This window comes from Mus pahari, chromosome 18 (assembly GCF_900095145.1).
Source record: "Mus pahari chromosome 18, PAHARI_EIJ_v1.1, whole genome shotgun sequence".
Classification (NCBI taxonomy): Eukaryota; Metazoa; Chordata; class Mammalia; order Rodentia; family Muridae; genus Mus; species Mus pahari.
Window position 1 is genome coordinate 39,342,353 of NC_034607.1, and position 15,972 is coordinate 39,358,324.

Here is a 15,972-nt window from a genome sequence, read left to right on the forward strand (position 1 = left end):
CAATGGAGCAGGTCTTCCTCTAAAGAGTCTCTTCTAATCTCCCACAGATTAGAGGGTTTTCGCCAAGCTGCCCCCGCAGGGAAAGCCAGAGACACTCTCCTCCCTTCGGGACCCAACCAGAGCCCTCTCCTCCGCCTTTTCGCAGGCTAGAGCCCACCAGAGGGCCAACACTCCATTCTCAGCTCTTCCGTGGCATCCAGCAGCATCTGTGGTACCCAAGTGTTTGAGAACCTGTAGTCCTCGGCCCATGTGCGGCCCGGGGACCCCAGAGCTGGGTCTCCCGCAGCATCCAGTGGCATCTGTGGTGCCTGAGAGTCCGAGCCAACTCTGGNAGTCCGTGGATACCTCAGACTGCGCTTTTAACTCACACCCAACCACAAGATTATTTTCATTGCTACTTCATAACTGTAATGTTGCTACTGTTATGAATCGTAATGTAAATATCTGTGTTTTCTGATGGTCTTAGGCAACCCCTGTGAAAGATTGTGATCTGCCAGTTGAGAACGGCTCTCTTGGTTGTTCCTACTTCTAGTACTCTGTCCATTTTAGAGACACTGATCCCTGCCCTGGTGAGACATGGCCCCTATCATCGAGGCCTTTGTAATCAATACTGTAATGGACATTCACAGAGTGCTCTAAGGATGTGCATGCATGTCTGTGCACACGTATTTGTAAATATCAAACAGGGCAAAATAATTCCCAAGAAACTATGGCAGAGAAATGAGGCTTTCTCGGAGCTAGCACTTCTGGGCTTGCCTATGATTGGAGAGGGCACACTCATCAGGAGAGAAAAGAAGCAGGAGGCTTCCACACTGCACAATGGCTGAGTAAGGATGCTTGACTGAACTGGGGGATGACAGAGACCCACGGAATCCTACGGTTCTCGGGTTTTTCAGTGCTCTCTGTGAGACTTCTCATGGAGTCTTTGAGCCTTTGAGAGCTAGCTCTGTATTCATTCCTATCCCAGGCTTAGCAAAAACTAAATCCTGTGTGGAACTGCCCCAGGGAGAGCATGAGGAGGCAGCAGTGCATCCCACTACCCTGAAACAGAAGTAGGTAGCTAACAAAGGGTCCCTAAAACAGTCAAGCTGCAAAGCCCAGACACTGCGGAACCTGGGAGGGGGGGGGGACGGTGCTTCTCTCTTCCTGTTCCACCCTCTCACTGGGCGCCAGACTCTGTGCTGGGCACAGAAGGTAAATTGATGGCTGAGACAACAGTTGCTGACACGAAGTCCAGAGGAACAGTGGTCAGGAGCAAGGGAGATGGGCACCGTGACTCTGGGAACACTCAGGAGTCCAGGGACACTTAGGGAAGTGGGCTGTAAAAGAGTGAGGATGACTAGTCAGGGAAGATGTCCCAAGAAAGTAAGCACACGCAAATTTAGTGTGTGCACGTGTGTGGTGTGTGTGTCTGTGTGCATATGTGTATATGTGTGCATGTGTGGTGTGTGTGTGTGTGTGTGTGTGTGTGCTTGTGTGTGTTTGCATGTGTGTGCATATGTGTATATGTGTGTGCACGTGTGTGGTGTGTGTGTCTGTGTGTGTATGTGTATATGTGTGTGCATGTGTGGTGTGTGTGTGTGTGCTTGTGTGTGTATGCATGTGTGTGCATATGTGTGTGTGGGTGTGTCTATGGATGTGTGAGCGCATGTGCATATGTGTGCACGTGCGTGTGTGCATAGGACATGAAAGCAGAAAAGGAACTACAGGGAGAGGAAGAAGCCTGAAGTGCAGCAGGGGACTAGGACGGGAGAGAGTAAGAGAATGTAGAGGACGAAAGCAGAAGCGGGGAAAGAAGGGCCCAGGGAGGCGGAAGGTCGAGGGCGAGCAGTGGGTGGAGCAAGCGAGGACAAATGACAAGCTGTGTGTGTACTAGAATGTCATAATGAAACCTGTGGTTTTGTGTGCTAACTGAAAACAACTTTTTTTCAAAGGAGATATTTAAGGAGATCCTTGGGTTTTAAGGCCAAGGAAACAGTTTAGGGTGACCAGTGACTAGAGAAAGGACATCTTCAGCCAGAAGTGGGCAAGCTCTTGCTTGTGGGAGCACAAAGAGTCATGGGGTAGAAGCAGATGAAGTTACAGGGGGCAGAGGGTGTCAGTCATCGGGCACAGATTTGAGGGGTTCGGTGAGTACTCTTATTTTCTCCTGTCTCGAGGAGAAAACTGGCTCATTCTCGTGTCTTCCACAGTATGCAGCTTCTCAGACAACAAGCTTTGCTTGTGGAGCACTTGACAGAGGACAGGGGTTAATCAAGGGTTAGAATGTTCTTTCTAACCTCAGAAAATTAAAGCACGTACTTCCAGTCACGTGCTCTGTGAGTTTACAGCCCTGCAGTTGCTATTTTATAAGTTGAATAAATACTCGTTAAAAAAAAAAAAAAATAGGAATGTGTAAAATCAGCATTGGCAACTAGCAGGAGCAAAGCCCTGTTCCTGGGAACCTGCTCCTGTCCAAGGTCAAACATGCTGTGGGCAGAGACTCGGAGGTCAAAAGTCACTTGCTCCTGGGAGCAAGACACTGGCTCAGCCCCAGATGAGCACACCAGAGCTGCACAGGGCAAATGACACTTGGTGGCTCAGCAGGTTGTGTCCTGCCAGCTCTAGTTCTTTCACAAATGCAATCTTTGCAATGAGAGACTGGAGAGACAGCAAGACCTAATAGGGGTCATTAGAGGAAAGGTGGCACCTTGGCCTCACATTGAGCTACAGACAGGTCAGGGGAGACCAAGGCTCCCCAGCTTCTACCAGGATGCTCTCCAGAAGCCAATTGGTGGTCTCTGGCCACTTCCTCCAGTACAGGCATTGTCTTCTAGCCCACCATACCACCTCAGTACATTTCCCTATTACCTCCCCCCTTCTCTCTCTCTCTCACTCACCCTCTCACACACACAGGCACACACACACACACACACACACACACACACACACACACACCAGTAATCTAACCCAGATCCTCTTTCCTGTGCTCAATAGTTTTATCCATTAGTGTCTCCGCTGATAATTTCAGGGAAAACAAAACAAAACAAAACAAAACTTGTCTTGTGGTTCAACAAGATGTTCACATCTCCCCTGCCTTCGCGCCCCTCTACTTCCTCTCAGAGCGCCCTCCTTTCATCTCCTCTGTCCCTCTGTGGCTGAATTTGGGAGTCAATCACCTCTTCTAGAGACGTGGCACAGAAATAAACTCCTCTGAGGCGAGGTGACCAGTCCTGTGAGTCACTTGTGAGTGACGGAGCCTTTGGGCAGGAGACTTAAGGAGTGCTGATCATGGAAAGAACAAATCCCAACAGGCCGAGTTTTCCAGGGAGAAGTTAGTATCGAATACGAAAGTGTCGAGGACTGTGAGATGCTGTAATCTGGCTGCCCCTGCCTCCCTCTTGGTAAGTCGTCAGGTTTACTTAATGAAACATAATGATAAGTAACCAAAATACTGGAAAGCCATGGCTTTACTGAGGGGATTCAGCCAACAAACACAGTGGGAAAATGGGACCAATACCTTTCACTCTGGGAGGTTATATTTTTCATTTTAAAATCTCCCTGGGTGTTAGAGAACAGACCACGGAACCTTGAAAAGCCCAAGCAGTCCAGGGGTTCAGTGGGAAACATCTGACTAGCCTGAGCTGGATGTAGATTTTTTTTAAGGAAGTGAGGGAGAAGCTATTCTGCAGTTAATTATTTGTTTCTGTGAAATTTTTCCTACATTAGACAAGGAATTTTTTTAAACAATAAAAATGTACACTTTCATTTAAATGATTGGCTGGTGCTGAGCCCTTGCTGGGAGGCTGAAGAGGAAACTGTTTGGGGTGACAAGATGGGGAAAATGGATCCCAGTGATTTATGGAGCATGTAAATATGTAGGCATCCTAGACTTCCATCTATGATCCAGCTGGGAAGTGTCTGGGAAGAAGTAGGAAGAATCACAAACAAGGCCAAAGGGCAACCGAGGGGCTCAAGTAGGTTTGTATAGTGACTATGTCCCCACACAATTCTCAAACCCACCATCTTTCACAGGCTCTGAAAGCTTCAACGAGAACTTCTGCTGTGCCATCTTTCAGATGGTGTCCTCTGAAGGCCTGTCTGTGATGCTACAGGGAGGCCACATAGCTAACGGGATGTGCTCAGTGCTGGCTTTTGCATGTCCCCAGCTGGGGAGAAGAGTAAGAGGAAAGGATCCGGACACTGTAAGTTGGCAGAGTTCTGCTCATTTCTCAGAATTCCAGACACACCCAAGCCCCACCCACCCCCACACACACCATAATTAGCAGCTACATCATTCATGCACCGAAGCATCCTTAGCCTCTTAGACGGACCAACCTAGACTGCCCTGGTTGAGTCTTCTGTCTCGAGGAGGAACGGGAATTTCTGTAGGAAGACAGTGGAGCGTGAGGAGAAGAGAGGCCAAAGGTTCTGCCCAGAAGAGAGCGTAAGAGAGAAGCCTGCAGCCTTCTCACAAGGTAGGAAATAGTGCTAGAGCAAAGAATACCGGTGCAAGCTAAGGACCAGGCAGGGCGAGCACAGAAGGGCAAAGGAAAGAAAGGGTCTGGGCTATGGGGCAAACAGGCAGATTGTACTGTTTGTTAGCTAGAACCCTTGAAGCACTGAGCAGTGAGGTCTTCCCTCAGCCGCGGAGGGGTGGACTTTCCCCGGGGCCTCAGTGCTCAGGGAAAACAGCCAATCTCTGGGTTTGTGCGTTTCACGATCTGCTTTTTCTAGGTCTTTCCCAGCTACCAACAAACCTGGAGGTCTCAAATGGTCCTAATGCACTGATGCTGATGCGGTGGAGTAAGAACGGAGCAGACCAGGCAAGCCCAAACAAGTCCAGGTGGTGGCACATGCGGGAGGGCATGTGTCCTCAAAGTTGGACTAAGACTTAGAGATCAACTCAAGAGCATTGTTCTAGTGACCATTGTTAGGACTCCGATGTCCTCCCCACAGCGGGTGGGACCTACCTGTGACAGACAGAAAAGACCTCAAAAGCTGAGGCTGAGAACAACCGAATGCACCGAATAAAGATCCTCTCTGTGGACTAGGCTTGTCCCGGGGGATAGAGTGGAATGTCACTGTCAGTTAAGGATTGATCCTTCTCATCAGTAGTGATTTGAGTGAGCAATGTCCCCCCAGGTGTTTGAACACTTGGCCCCCAGTTAGTGACAATGTTTGGTGAGGTTAGGAGTTGGAGCCCTGCTGGAGGAAGTGCATCACTGGGGGGGGGGGGGGGGGGCTTTCAGAGTATACGCCCTCATTCTACTTAGACAGGGTTTCTCTGTGTGTCCCCGGCTGTCCTAGAATTCACTCCGTAGGCCATGATGGCCTTGAACTCAGAGATCGGCCTGCTTCTGCCTCCCACGTGCTGGTATTGCAACCACACTTGTAGGCCAGTGTATTTTAAAAATTGTAATCGTTAATGTAAATTAGTTGTACATATTAGCACATTTTACTGTGTCGTTCCCACACAAGTAGACCATGAACTGACCACATGCACTTCCCAGTTATTTTTCTTTATCCTCCTTTCTTGCCTTGCTATGTCCCTTATACTTTTCTAGTAGTTTCTCTATTTTCCAGGCTTTTGCTTGGTTTTCGTCTCTTTTTCTTTTGTACTATAGATGAGAGAAAACATGCTCAATATTTTCTTCCTGCATCTTGCCAATCTTACCAAACATAATGTCCTCTGCTTCTATCTACTGTCTCATGACTGACATGATTTCATTCTTCTTTATGATAGAATCGCACTCTTCAGCATATTCATCACATTCCCTCCATTCATTCATGGGTTCAGGCAGAGGCTGATTCCATATCTTGGCCTTTATGACAAGTGATGCTGTAAATGTGGCTGTATGTATATCTCTATCCTGTGCTGGTTGAGACAGCTTTGAGTACATACTCAGGAGTGGCATAGCTGCGTCATAAGTTACTCCTACCACCTCTACTTTTTGAGGAACTTCCATACTAATTTCTGTAGTGCCTGAGCTACTTTACATCCATGCCAATGACATATAAGGTTCCCCTCCCCCACATCCTCACCAGCACTTGTTATTTCCTTATTTAACAGTAGCCATTTTGACACTCATCCTGTGGAATCTCAATATAGTTTTGCTTTATATTTCCTGGTGGCTAAAGATGTTGAGCATTTTATCATTTGTCCTTTTGGCTATTGATACATCTTCCAAGATGTGGCCAGGTCATTGGCCCATTTGTCAGTTGGCTTACTTCTTCTTTTGTCATTTTTTTTTTATTGTAATGTAATCTTGATACATGCCTTCAGTCGGATGAATGGCTGGCAGAGATTTTCTTCTATTCTGCTGCTTGTCTCTTCACAGAGATGCTTACTGATCAGTGCCCCAAACCTTCCAAAGATTGCATGTCCCATGTTAAATCCAATGTCTTTTTCTTCCAGCTATGATCCCTGACTTAACTAACGTACCGCCATTCACCTGATGTCCCAAGCAAGAAACCTGGTGTCCCTTCCTCTCTCACTTCTCACCTCTGACTGGTCCCCAGGACTGGACAGCTCCATTTCTGAAACACTTTCCCACCACCCGACCTGACACTTCCTCCTTCCCGTGCAGAAGAGGACCATGCACTGCATCTAGTCAGTCGCTGGTATTTCCTGTGCACTGGCCGAAGCTAACCCCTGCCTTTCTCTAAAACCCTACACTGACTCTCAGGATAGAGATGGAAGATCTGACCACAACACTGGGGTCCTCCAACCTAACCCATGACCCCCATCTCTCAAATTCTCTCCTTATTCTTGATTCTCTATGGCGCCACCCTGCCATCAGAAGCACACGCTGAATCTCCCAAATGCCTCCTCACGCCTCCTGCCTCTCTTGGATCTCTTCCTTCCTTGTGATAGTCCAATTGAATCTCTGCTTATTGATGGTCCTCTCGCAAAAAGCTCCACGAAAATAGGAATTTCTAAAGTTGTGTAAATTATGCATGGCATACACGTCACTGCTTTAGCCATTTTAAGTGTAAAATTCAGTAGCACATTTACTCAGCCATTACTATTATTTATCTGCAGATCCTCTCTAATGGGAACTTTGTGCTCTTTAAATAGTAACTCATTACCCCTCTCTCCAGGCTCTGCTGGCCACCATTCATTTTCTCTGTGTGTAAATGTGCCCGTTCTGAGTACTTCATGCAAGTAGAATTATATATATTTGTTGTTTCATGTCTACCTTATGTCACTTAGCATAATGGTTTTAAGGTTCATTTCCTATAGCATATATCAGAATTCCATCCCTTTTTATGGTCAATTAATATTTTGTCTTATGCACACGCCACACTCTATCTACCCACGCATCTGTCAGTGTGCACGTGAGCTGTTTCCATATCTTGACTCTCATTAGCACTTGTACTCCCAAGTATCTGAAAATAGAAGTCTGGTCATCAGTAGTTGTCAATAGTCTGGAATAATGCTGGTCCACAGGCCCCCAACCCAGCCCTCCTCCTGTGCAGCTTTGCCTAAATGTAGACTGCTTCTTCTGTCTAGAAACGCTTCTCTTTCTTGTCCTTGAAGAAATGCTTTTCTTGTTCTCTGCACATTCCTTCTCCAAGAAGCATTTTCTTATTACTGACCACATATACACAAGTATGTATGCTCTCTCCCTCTCTCCCTCTCTCCCTCCCTCCCTCCCTCCCTCCCTCCCTCCCTTCCTCCTTCCCTCCCTCCCTTTCCTTCTCCTTCCTTCTCTCTCCCATACTATTCCATAGACACTCTAGGAAACTGTTCTCATTGTAGCTATGCACTAGCCTGTCATTTAGTCAATGGGCATGAAGAGATGAAAATACGCGTTGATCGGATACCTTCCATAAGCTTTGTTAAATGTCTATCTGTGGAACTGACACTCTGTCTTTTCCCTCAGTCATTTAGAACATTGTAGACTCTGTTGACATGGAAGCAAGCAGGACAAAGTTTCACCTGTCTGGATCACATCCCTATTCAAAGAGATGGAGAGGCTACCTGCCTGTCATACCTGGGACTGTCTGTATTTACATCAGTGAAACGTCGACGCTCGTATCTAATATTTATGCGTATTTATGGGATAGAACATGATCACTTGATACATGTATACAGTGTGGTATGTTTCAGTCAGAGTAATTACTATTTCCATCTCCCGAAGTATTTATCATTTCTTTATACTGGCAACCTGTGACCTCATCTAGTACTTAATAATACGTATTAACATGCTGTGAGTGACGGTGACTCTGCTATGCTAGAGAACATCATAACTCATTGCCCCTCTACAAACAACTGTATTCTGTACCTATGACCCAGTTCCTCTAGATCCTCCCCATCGTAACCTCTGGTGACCCTTCCTGTCTTCTGTGCTTTTAGGAGGTCAGCATTTTCATATCCACATATGAGCCAGAACATCAGCATGATTTTCTCCAGCACCCCTTTCACTTTTACAATATGCTGATTTAGAATAATAAGACTGTGTGACCATGCTATGAAGGGCAAAGCTAAACTTTCATTGGCCCACCCTGGGAAATGACTCCCCCCCCCCCAGGTAGAAGTCCCTGGACCTAAAACTTTATACTTTGTTTACTTCCCCAGATTTCAAGCTCCCTGGAACTGCCTTTACTAACTGAAGAAAGTTTCTGGAAGCTACTAGAGGCTATTCTGCCTATGTGCACACCCAGCTGATAATGGTGTGACTGCCCGCTCCTTCCACGAGTGACAAAACAGACCTCTGTGTTCATAGTGTCCCCAAGTAGGGCCATCTCTCCCACATGGGTTTGGGGTGTTTTCTGATATCACCCCATAAGGTTGTACTGGATTTGCTTTTAGCAGTAAGTAGTCCAGTAGCCTGGCGCAGCACTGAAATTGATGCTGAGATTACAGGCACAAGCTCCATTAATAGAGTTCTTCCTGTTGTGGTGACCCCCAATCATAAAATTGTTTCATTGCTACTTCGCTACTGTAATTTTGCCACTGTCGTGAATCATAATGTAAATATCTGATATGCAGGATGTCTGATATGTGACCCATGGGCTGAAGAGCACAGGTGCAAGGACTATCTTTGTGACTCGTGTCCCTTGTCCTTTCTTGTGTACTCCATTCCCAACCAACTCTGTCCCACGTGCCTTGGCCATCTACCTGGCTACATGCTTCTCCTGCCGGAACCTGATTCTTCTGAGCAGAGTCATCAGTAGAGGGTGTTACAGTTGAATGTGCAGTGTCCCTCATGGGCTTCTCTTTCCATCACTTGGTCCTGATCTGGTGATGCTGTTTGGAGGAGTTTATAGAACCTCTGTGATATGTAGTCTTGGTGGGTGTAGGCCACCAATGGTGGGTCTTCAATAGCCCTAACCACATGTCTTAGTTGCCTCTAGCTCTCTGCTTATTGCCCGATAAATTTTGTGATGAGACGCCAACCTATGCTATAGCCATTTTGAAATTATCTTCCTCTGCGGTCATAATAGACTGTATCTCCCCGCCCCCAAACTTTGAGTTAAAATAAGTCCTTGCCCTCCTAAGTTGTTCTGTCAAGGAATCTTGTTGCGGTGAAAGAAAAATAGTGAATACAACTGGGATCCAGGTACCTGATGCTTGCTTCAGTCCACACCTGGCTCAGAGCTGGCGACCCGTATCTCAGAGCTTAGTGTCTCTGCAGGCTTGGCTCAGATTCTATGGAAAGTCCTACGGCAGCAGCAGATCAAACCACCCAACGATTTACTCCCAGATCCACCTGCAATGCTTCTCTCTGTCTATGCTGCAAGGAGCAGAAACCACAGTGGTGCTCAGAACAACAGAGGGAAGGAAATGACTGTGTCTGAGAGCTTGAAGAAGCAATCCTGGGTCCTGTGGGGACTGACCTTCCAATCTACTGGGAGCAAGTAGGATTTTCATCCAATTTTAGAACCAACTATTTTATCTACAATAACAGAAAGGAGTGATCAGTATAGGGAAGTGTGAGAAAAGGGGAGTGGGGACTCATAGTTCTCCTCTCTGAAAAATCACCTGGAAGATGCGGTTTTCTCCCTGGTCCTCTCTCATGTGGATCTCCTTGAAATCCCACTGGCTTCATTTCCAGTCAGTAAGCATCTCTTCCCCGTTCTTCATACTTGCAAAGATCATTGCTTCCTTGAACATTTTCTGTGGGGGAGAGAGCATCCCAAACCTCTAGGTGTAAAAACCTCTAAAAAATATTTGTGTGGGGGGGGCACATGTGTGTGAGCATGCATGTAGAAGCCAGAGGTCAACTCCAGTAGTTGTTCCTCATAAACTGTCTGTCTTTCTTTGGAAATAGTGTCTTACAGGCCCAGAGCTGTATAGACTAGAATGGCAGGTCATTGATCCTTTGGTGCCCTTCTGTCGCCAGCTCCCAGATGCTGAGATTTCAAGTCTGCTACACTACACTTGTCATCTCAACTTTTTCCCCACATGGTTCTGAGGGTCTTTAAGGTCTTTGTCCTCAAGTATTTTACTGGCAGATGCATCATGTCAGCTCCAGAAGAACATTTTAATGCTATTATTTTGGATGGATTAAGGAAAATGCCAAATAAGTGATAAATATTTAGAAAAAGAATTTTTTAAAAAAAAAGGAAAGCTAAAGGAGTTGAGAACAGTCTTCTCTGAGAGGTATTGCTGGCAAGCTCTTAATTTTTTCTAACGAGTCTGTTGACACTAGCATCTTTAAACCACACACAACTGTGATAAAATGAAACATTGGCTTCCAAGAGGGGGAGAAGGCATGCCATATTGATCTGACAGTAAACCCTGTTTATGTGCTAAGCTATGTCAACGTCATTTTTAATGGTTCTATATTACCCCAGCATGAAGAAATATCATACTTCTCCTTTTTATATTTCCCTGCTATAGAGCATGTCATTCTCTTACAAATCCTATTATTATTCAGGCAGCATTTTGATGAACAGCTGTGTGCAGAAACCTCTTCCTTATCTGAGATTTGCCTTATGGGAAAACAGAAATAGTAGCTAGGCATGCTGGCACTGGCCTAATATCCCAGTTCAGGAGGTTGAGGCAGAAAGATCATGAGTTTTAGGCTATCCTGAGCTATACAAGACTCTCTTTCAAAATAATAGAAGAGAAAGGGAAAGCCTATGCTGACCCCTCACCTGACCATTATTCCAGTTTTAGGGATCTCCCTAGGGACCAAATGGCTTCCATATTTAGCTGTCTAGAGAACACACTGAACAAACTCTGGCTCTTCATCCTCACATGCCTGTCCCTGGTTCTGGGGCCAACTGAAGCATCCTTAGTTGTATGCATTTTTTCATAGACTGGGCAGCATACCATGAGCACTATGATGGATGTTGATCCCTTCATAATTTGCAGCTGTCTTCAAGGTGGGAGAGTAGCACAGAACCCTGCTTAGCAACCTTCAAGCGTTTCTCAGAGTTGGAGATGCTAAGAGTTGGCTGGAGGGGCAGGTATTAAGAATGCCTCTTCTGTAATTTCTCAAAGAAGTCTATGCTGTTACACCTCCCAGACAACCCTGTGAGAGGTTGGAAAAGAACCACAGAACTATGGAGACATCCAACAGAGGACTTCCCCCACCTCAGGGGGCTTTTGAGGAATACCAAGTATGGAAACTAAGGGCAGAGACAAGAGACCCAGGACTGTCAATGTGAGATGATAAATAATAATAATTTTAAAGGTCTGGGGAGACACCTTAGTTTATAAAGTACTTGCTACACAATGACGAGGACCCACGTTCAATCCCTAGAGTTCACATCAAAAAGCTAGGCATGTTGTTGGGCATCAGTGGGAGGAGAAGCCCTTGGATCCGAGGTTGCTCGATGTCCAAGTGTAGGTGAATGCCAGGGCGGGAAGATGGGAGTGAGCGGGTGGGTGGAAGAGCACCCTCATAGAGGCAGGGGGAAGGAAAATGGGATAGGGGGTTTCTAAAGAGGATACCTGGAAAGAGGGAGCCATTTGAAATGTAAATACAGAAAATATCCAATTTTAAAAAGTAAAAAGAAGAAAAGCCAGGCATGGTGCTGTGTGTCTCCTTGTCATCCCAGTGCTCAGGAGGTAGAGATGAGGGGATCTCTGGTTCACTGGTCAGTCAGTCTAGCCTAATTGACAAAATCCCAGGCCAGTGGGAGCCACTATCTTAAAAAAAAAAAAAAAAAGTGGATGTCAACTGAGGAATAACATAAGAAGTTATCCTCTGAACTCCATGCACATATGTGGGTGCTTGGTAGGGGAGACAACACGTGCATGCTCACCAAAAACAGATTAAATGTGTCTCATGGTCATCAGAGGCAAGCAAAACCTAGACAAGAGCCTAGCACGGCACACATCCCATTGGAGCCTCTCCCTCCCCCAGAAGTCTCCAAGGCTCCCAAGCAGCCGAGCGTATTTTTGCAGGGCTGGTGGGCTGCCCAGACCAATCCTTTTCCCATCCAGCACATTGTAAAGGTATTGACTGACTCTACAAGCTACACCTACAGAGAAAATAAAAACAAAATGACGAGAAACTGGAGAGCTGGGGGACGAAGAGAGACAGATGTGACTTCAACCCCAGGGAGGGGCAGGGAGGCTCACCCCTCACCCAGAGACTGTCACATCCACTTCCTTTTCCAGCCCTATTCCAAAAACATCTCTCCACATTTGCTCAGGGATGACTGTTGCCATGGCTACTGAGTGACAGATGCTTTTTGAATCTGGTATGTGAAAAGCTCTTCCAATTTGGGACCCAACCTGAAACAGGTGGCTATTTTTAGTCACACTCTACTGTATGCTGTGAAAAATCAGTTATTTGCTTTGTAGTTAAACATCATCTTTATCACCACCACCCCCAGCCCCGTTTCCTTCTCTAGTGGCTTAAAGCATTTGGAGGAATTTTTGAAAATCATTATCACAGTATCCTAATGCCTCGAAAGACTCCATGATGCAGAGCATAAATGTCTTATTTCAGACTCAGTGCGCTCTCCATGGATCCAAGAGAAGACCCTAGGCAGCAAATATCCTCTTCCTATTCAACCACAAGAAGGATGTCTCCAGTCAACAGTCACAACAGCAGTAACAACAATACCACATACGCACATGTGCACACATACACTACAACACACATACACCATACACATCGCCCATGTGCGTGTGCACTCACGAGTCAGAACTGCTGCCAGTGCCTTGTTGAGGCTTCCTGCTTTGGCCTTGACCTCTAGTGTTGTTAAGATCTTTCAAGCTGGGCATGGTGGCGCACGCCTTTAATCCCAGCACTTGGGAGGCAAAGACAGGTGGATTTCTGAGTTCGAGGCCAGCCTGGTCTACAGAGTGAGTTCCAGGACAGCCAGGGCTACACAGAGAAACCCTGTCTCAACCCCCCCCCCCAAAAAAAAGATCTTTCATATGCCTGAATGTGGCACATTTATGAAATGCCACTTACGCTCTGTGTTATCATATGCAATGTGAAGACAAACATAAGAGGTTAAGTCTCAGTCACCTCCAAATTAGCTAGACATTAAAGAACTTACTTCATGTGACCCTAGGTTATCCCTCTAAACCTGTCCTTTCTTCAGTCTTTCATCCCCAAGTCTGAAACACTTCAAATGTGCAGTAAATCCCCTCTTCAAGTTCTACATGGTTTTCAATGCTTATTTCAAGCTCCCCTGTCCAATCAATTATTTGCGCTGACTACTCCTACTCTATCGTTTCAATAATTCAAATTTCTTCCTTCTTGGGCCTTACATTTAACAGCTGAAGCAAGAGAGTCATGTGATCATAGACCATACAGTTCATTGGCGATAAAGCACCAAGAAGCACAGTAATGGCAGAATGACAGAGTCTTGGGATGGTACAAGCTATCTCATGTGCCAGCCAGCCAGGGTTGTATGGAAGTCATAAGCCTTCTTAGGAAGGAAAAGTCAAGTTGAGAAGGACCCTATGCAAATGCAGTAGAAACAGTGAGAGATGAACCTGGGAAATTGACAAGTCACAGGAGATTTTGGGTTCCTCTCTCAAGAAATACTTAAGGCAAAGAAAAGCCAAGACTCGTGTCTGCCCCTGGAACCTAAAACCCAGAGGGAGGAGAGCATCAGTAGGTGTGAGGGATTGCAGAAAGCCTGAGAAACAAGGAAGAGGCCAGAGGGAAATGTTATAGAGAAAAGGAAAGAAAGGCTAAAACAGAAAACGGAAATGTTAGTGGAGCAGAAGTTAAATGCATGGAATAAATACCACAAATGCTCAGAAGGCTAAGAATAACAACTAAACATTGGTTGACTTTTTTTTTTCAAAGTCAAAGATGAATAGAGTAATCATTTATTTACCAAGGCTAAGTTTACCCCTGTGGTTCAAGAACGGCCATCACTCAGGAAAACAATTATACAGAGTGTATACCAGCAGACTAGCTCCTTGACATTTGTTAAAAGAGAAATAGAGGCAACATGAAAGAGAGCGGTCAGCAGGGCTCAAAAGCCTAATTAATAACAGTAGCACAACAGCACAAAGCCACGGTGGATTGGTCTCTGGAGAGCCGAGTGGTCAGTGTGGACCCAGCCAGGGCATCTCAGGACCATGGAGAGCTCTGAGTTGCTCTCTGCCTGGGTCAAGCTGCCCCTTCTTGGTTTTGTGCAATTTGCTTTTTTATGTTACTGTTTATGCGTGTCTTAGTTAGGTTTTTCATTGTTGTGAAGGGACACTATGACCAAGGCAACTCTTATAAGGACAACATTTAATTGGGGCTGGCTTACAGGTTCAGAGGTTCAGTCCATTATCATCAAGGCGGGAGCATGGCAGTATCCAGGCATAGTGCAGGAAGAGCTGAGAGTTCTACATCTTGTTCCAAAGGCAAACAAAAGAAGACTAGCTTCTAGGCAGCTAGGAAAAGGTCCTCTAAGCCCATCCCCAAAGTAACACACTCCCTCTGACAAAGCCAAACCTACTCCAACAAGGTCACACTTCCCTGGGCCAAGCATATGCAAGTCACTACATTGTGTATTTGGTATTTTGCCTGCATGAATTTATGCACACCATATATGTGCAATACCAGAAGAGGCCAGAAGACTACACCGAATCCCCTGGTACTAATGTTATAAATAGTTGTCCAGCATCATGTAGGTGCTGGGAACTGAACCCAGATCTTCTTAAAGAACAGCCAGTTTTGCTAATCATTGAATCACTGAGCCATCTCTCCAGCCCACTGCTGCCCTTTTGACATGATATTATCTTGATTTCTTTCTTCCTTGCTGGTTACCATTTTGGGTGTTAAATGAACCCTGCTTTTATTCTGAATGATAGTAATCATATATCTGATAGCTATGCTTGGGAGGAGTATTAAAGAGTAGAAAGGAAACCACTGAGTTCAGAACTGGGTTTTGCTTCCCTCCTAGCCACTTGCTAACTGTGTGGTCCCGCCGAAGGCAAACATGGAAAAGCTTAGTTTTTGTCCTTTGTAAAATAAGGTTAATAAAGTTTTATCCGCTTCCTGAAAAGACCAATTATGGAAATTAAATAAATTATGCATGGGAAAGGATTTTAAGACTTTAACACCCCTGTTAATTGTGTGTACTTACTAGAATTAGCTCCCTACAAAATGAGTACAAGACTTCCATAGAAACTCTACAGGGCCAAGAGGCATGGTAGGAGGCCAAGGGTACGACAATGTTCCCGGTGTTTTTAAGCATAGAGCCTGGGCTCTGGTGGCCTTAGCAAGCTATGTTCAGCCATTCATTTATGTATGTCAACTAAAGAATCTATAATGGCGGAAAAACAGAAAGGAGTCTTATTCAGTAAGTCTGTTTGGGGAAGTTCAGTGACTCGGAGCCCATCTTTGGGGTACTGACAGGAATTCACATTTAAGTAGAGGGCAAGAGGTATGCATAATTAAAGAGTCTGGCCGAGGGAGCTACCACTCATCACAACCCTTCATTATCTCACTTAGGTCTTTCATGGAGAGCCAGTAAGATGTTAAGTTGCTAGTCCATTTGCTGCTGAGGTTGTAACATCCTTATCCAGGGAAGAGGTGAGGTCAGTTCTGCAAGGTTTGCCCTCAA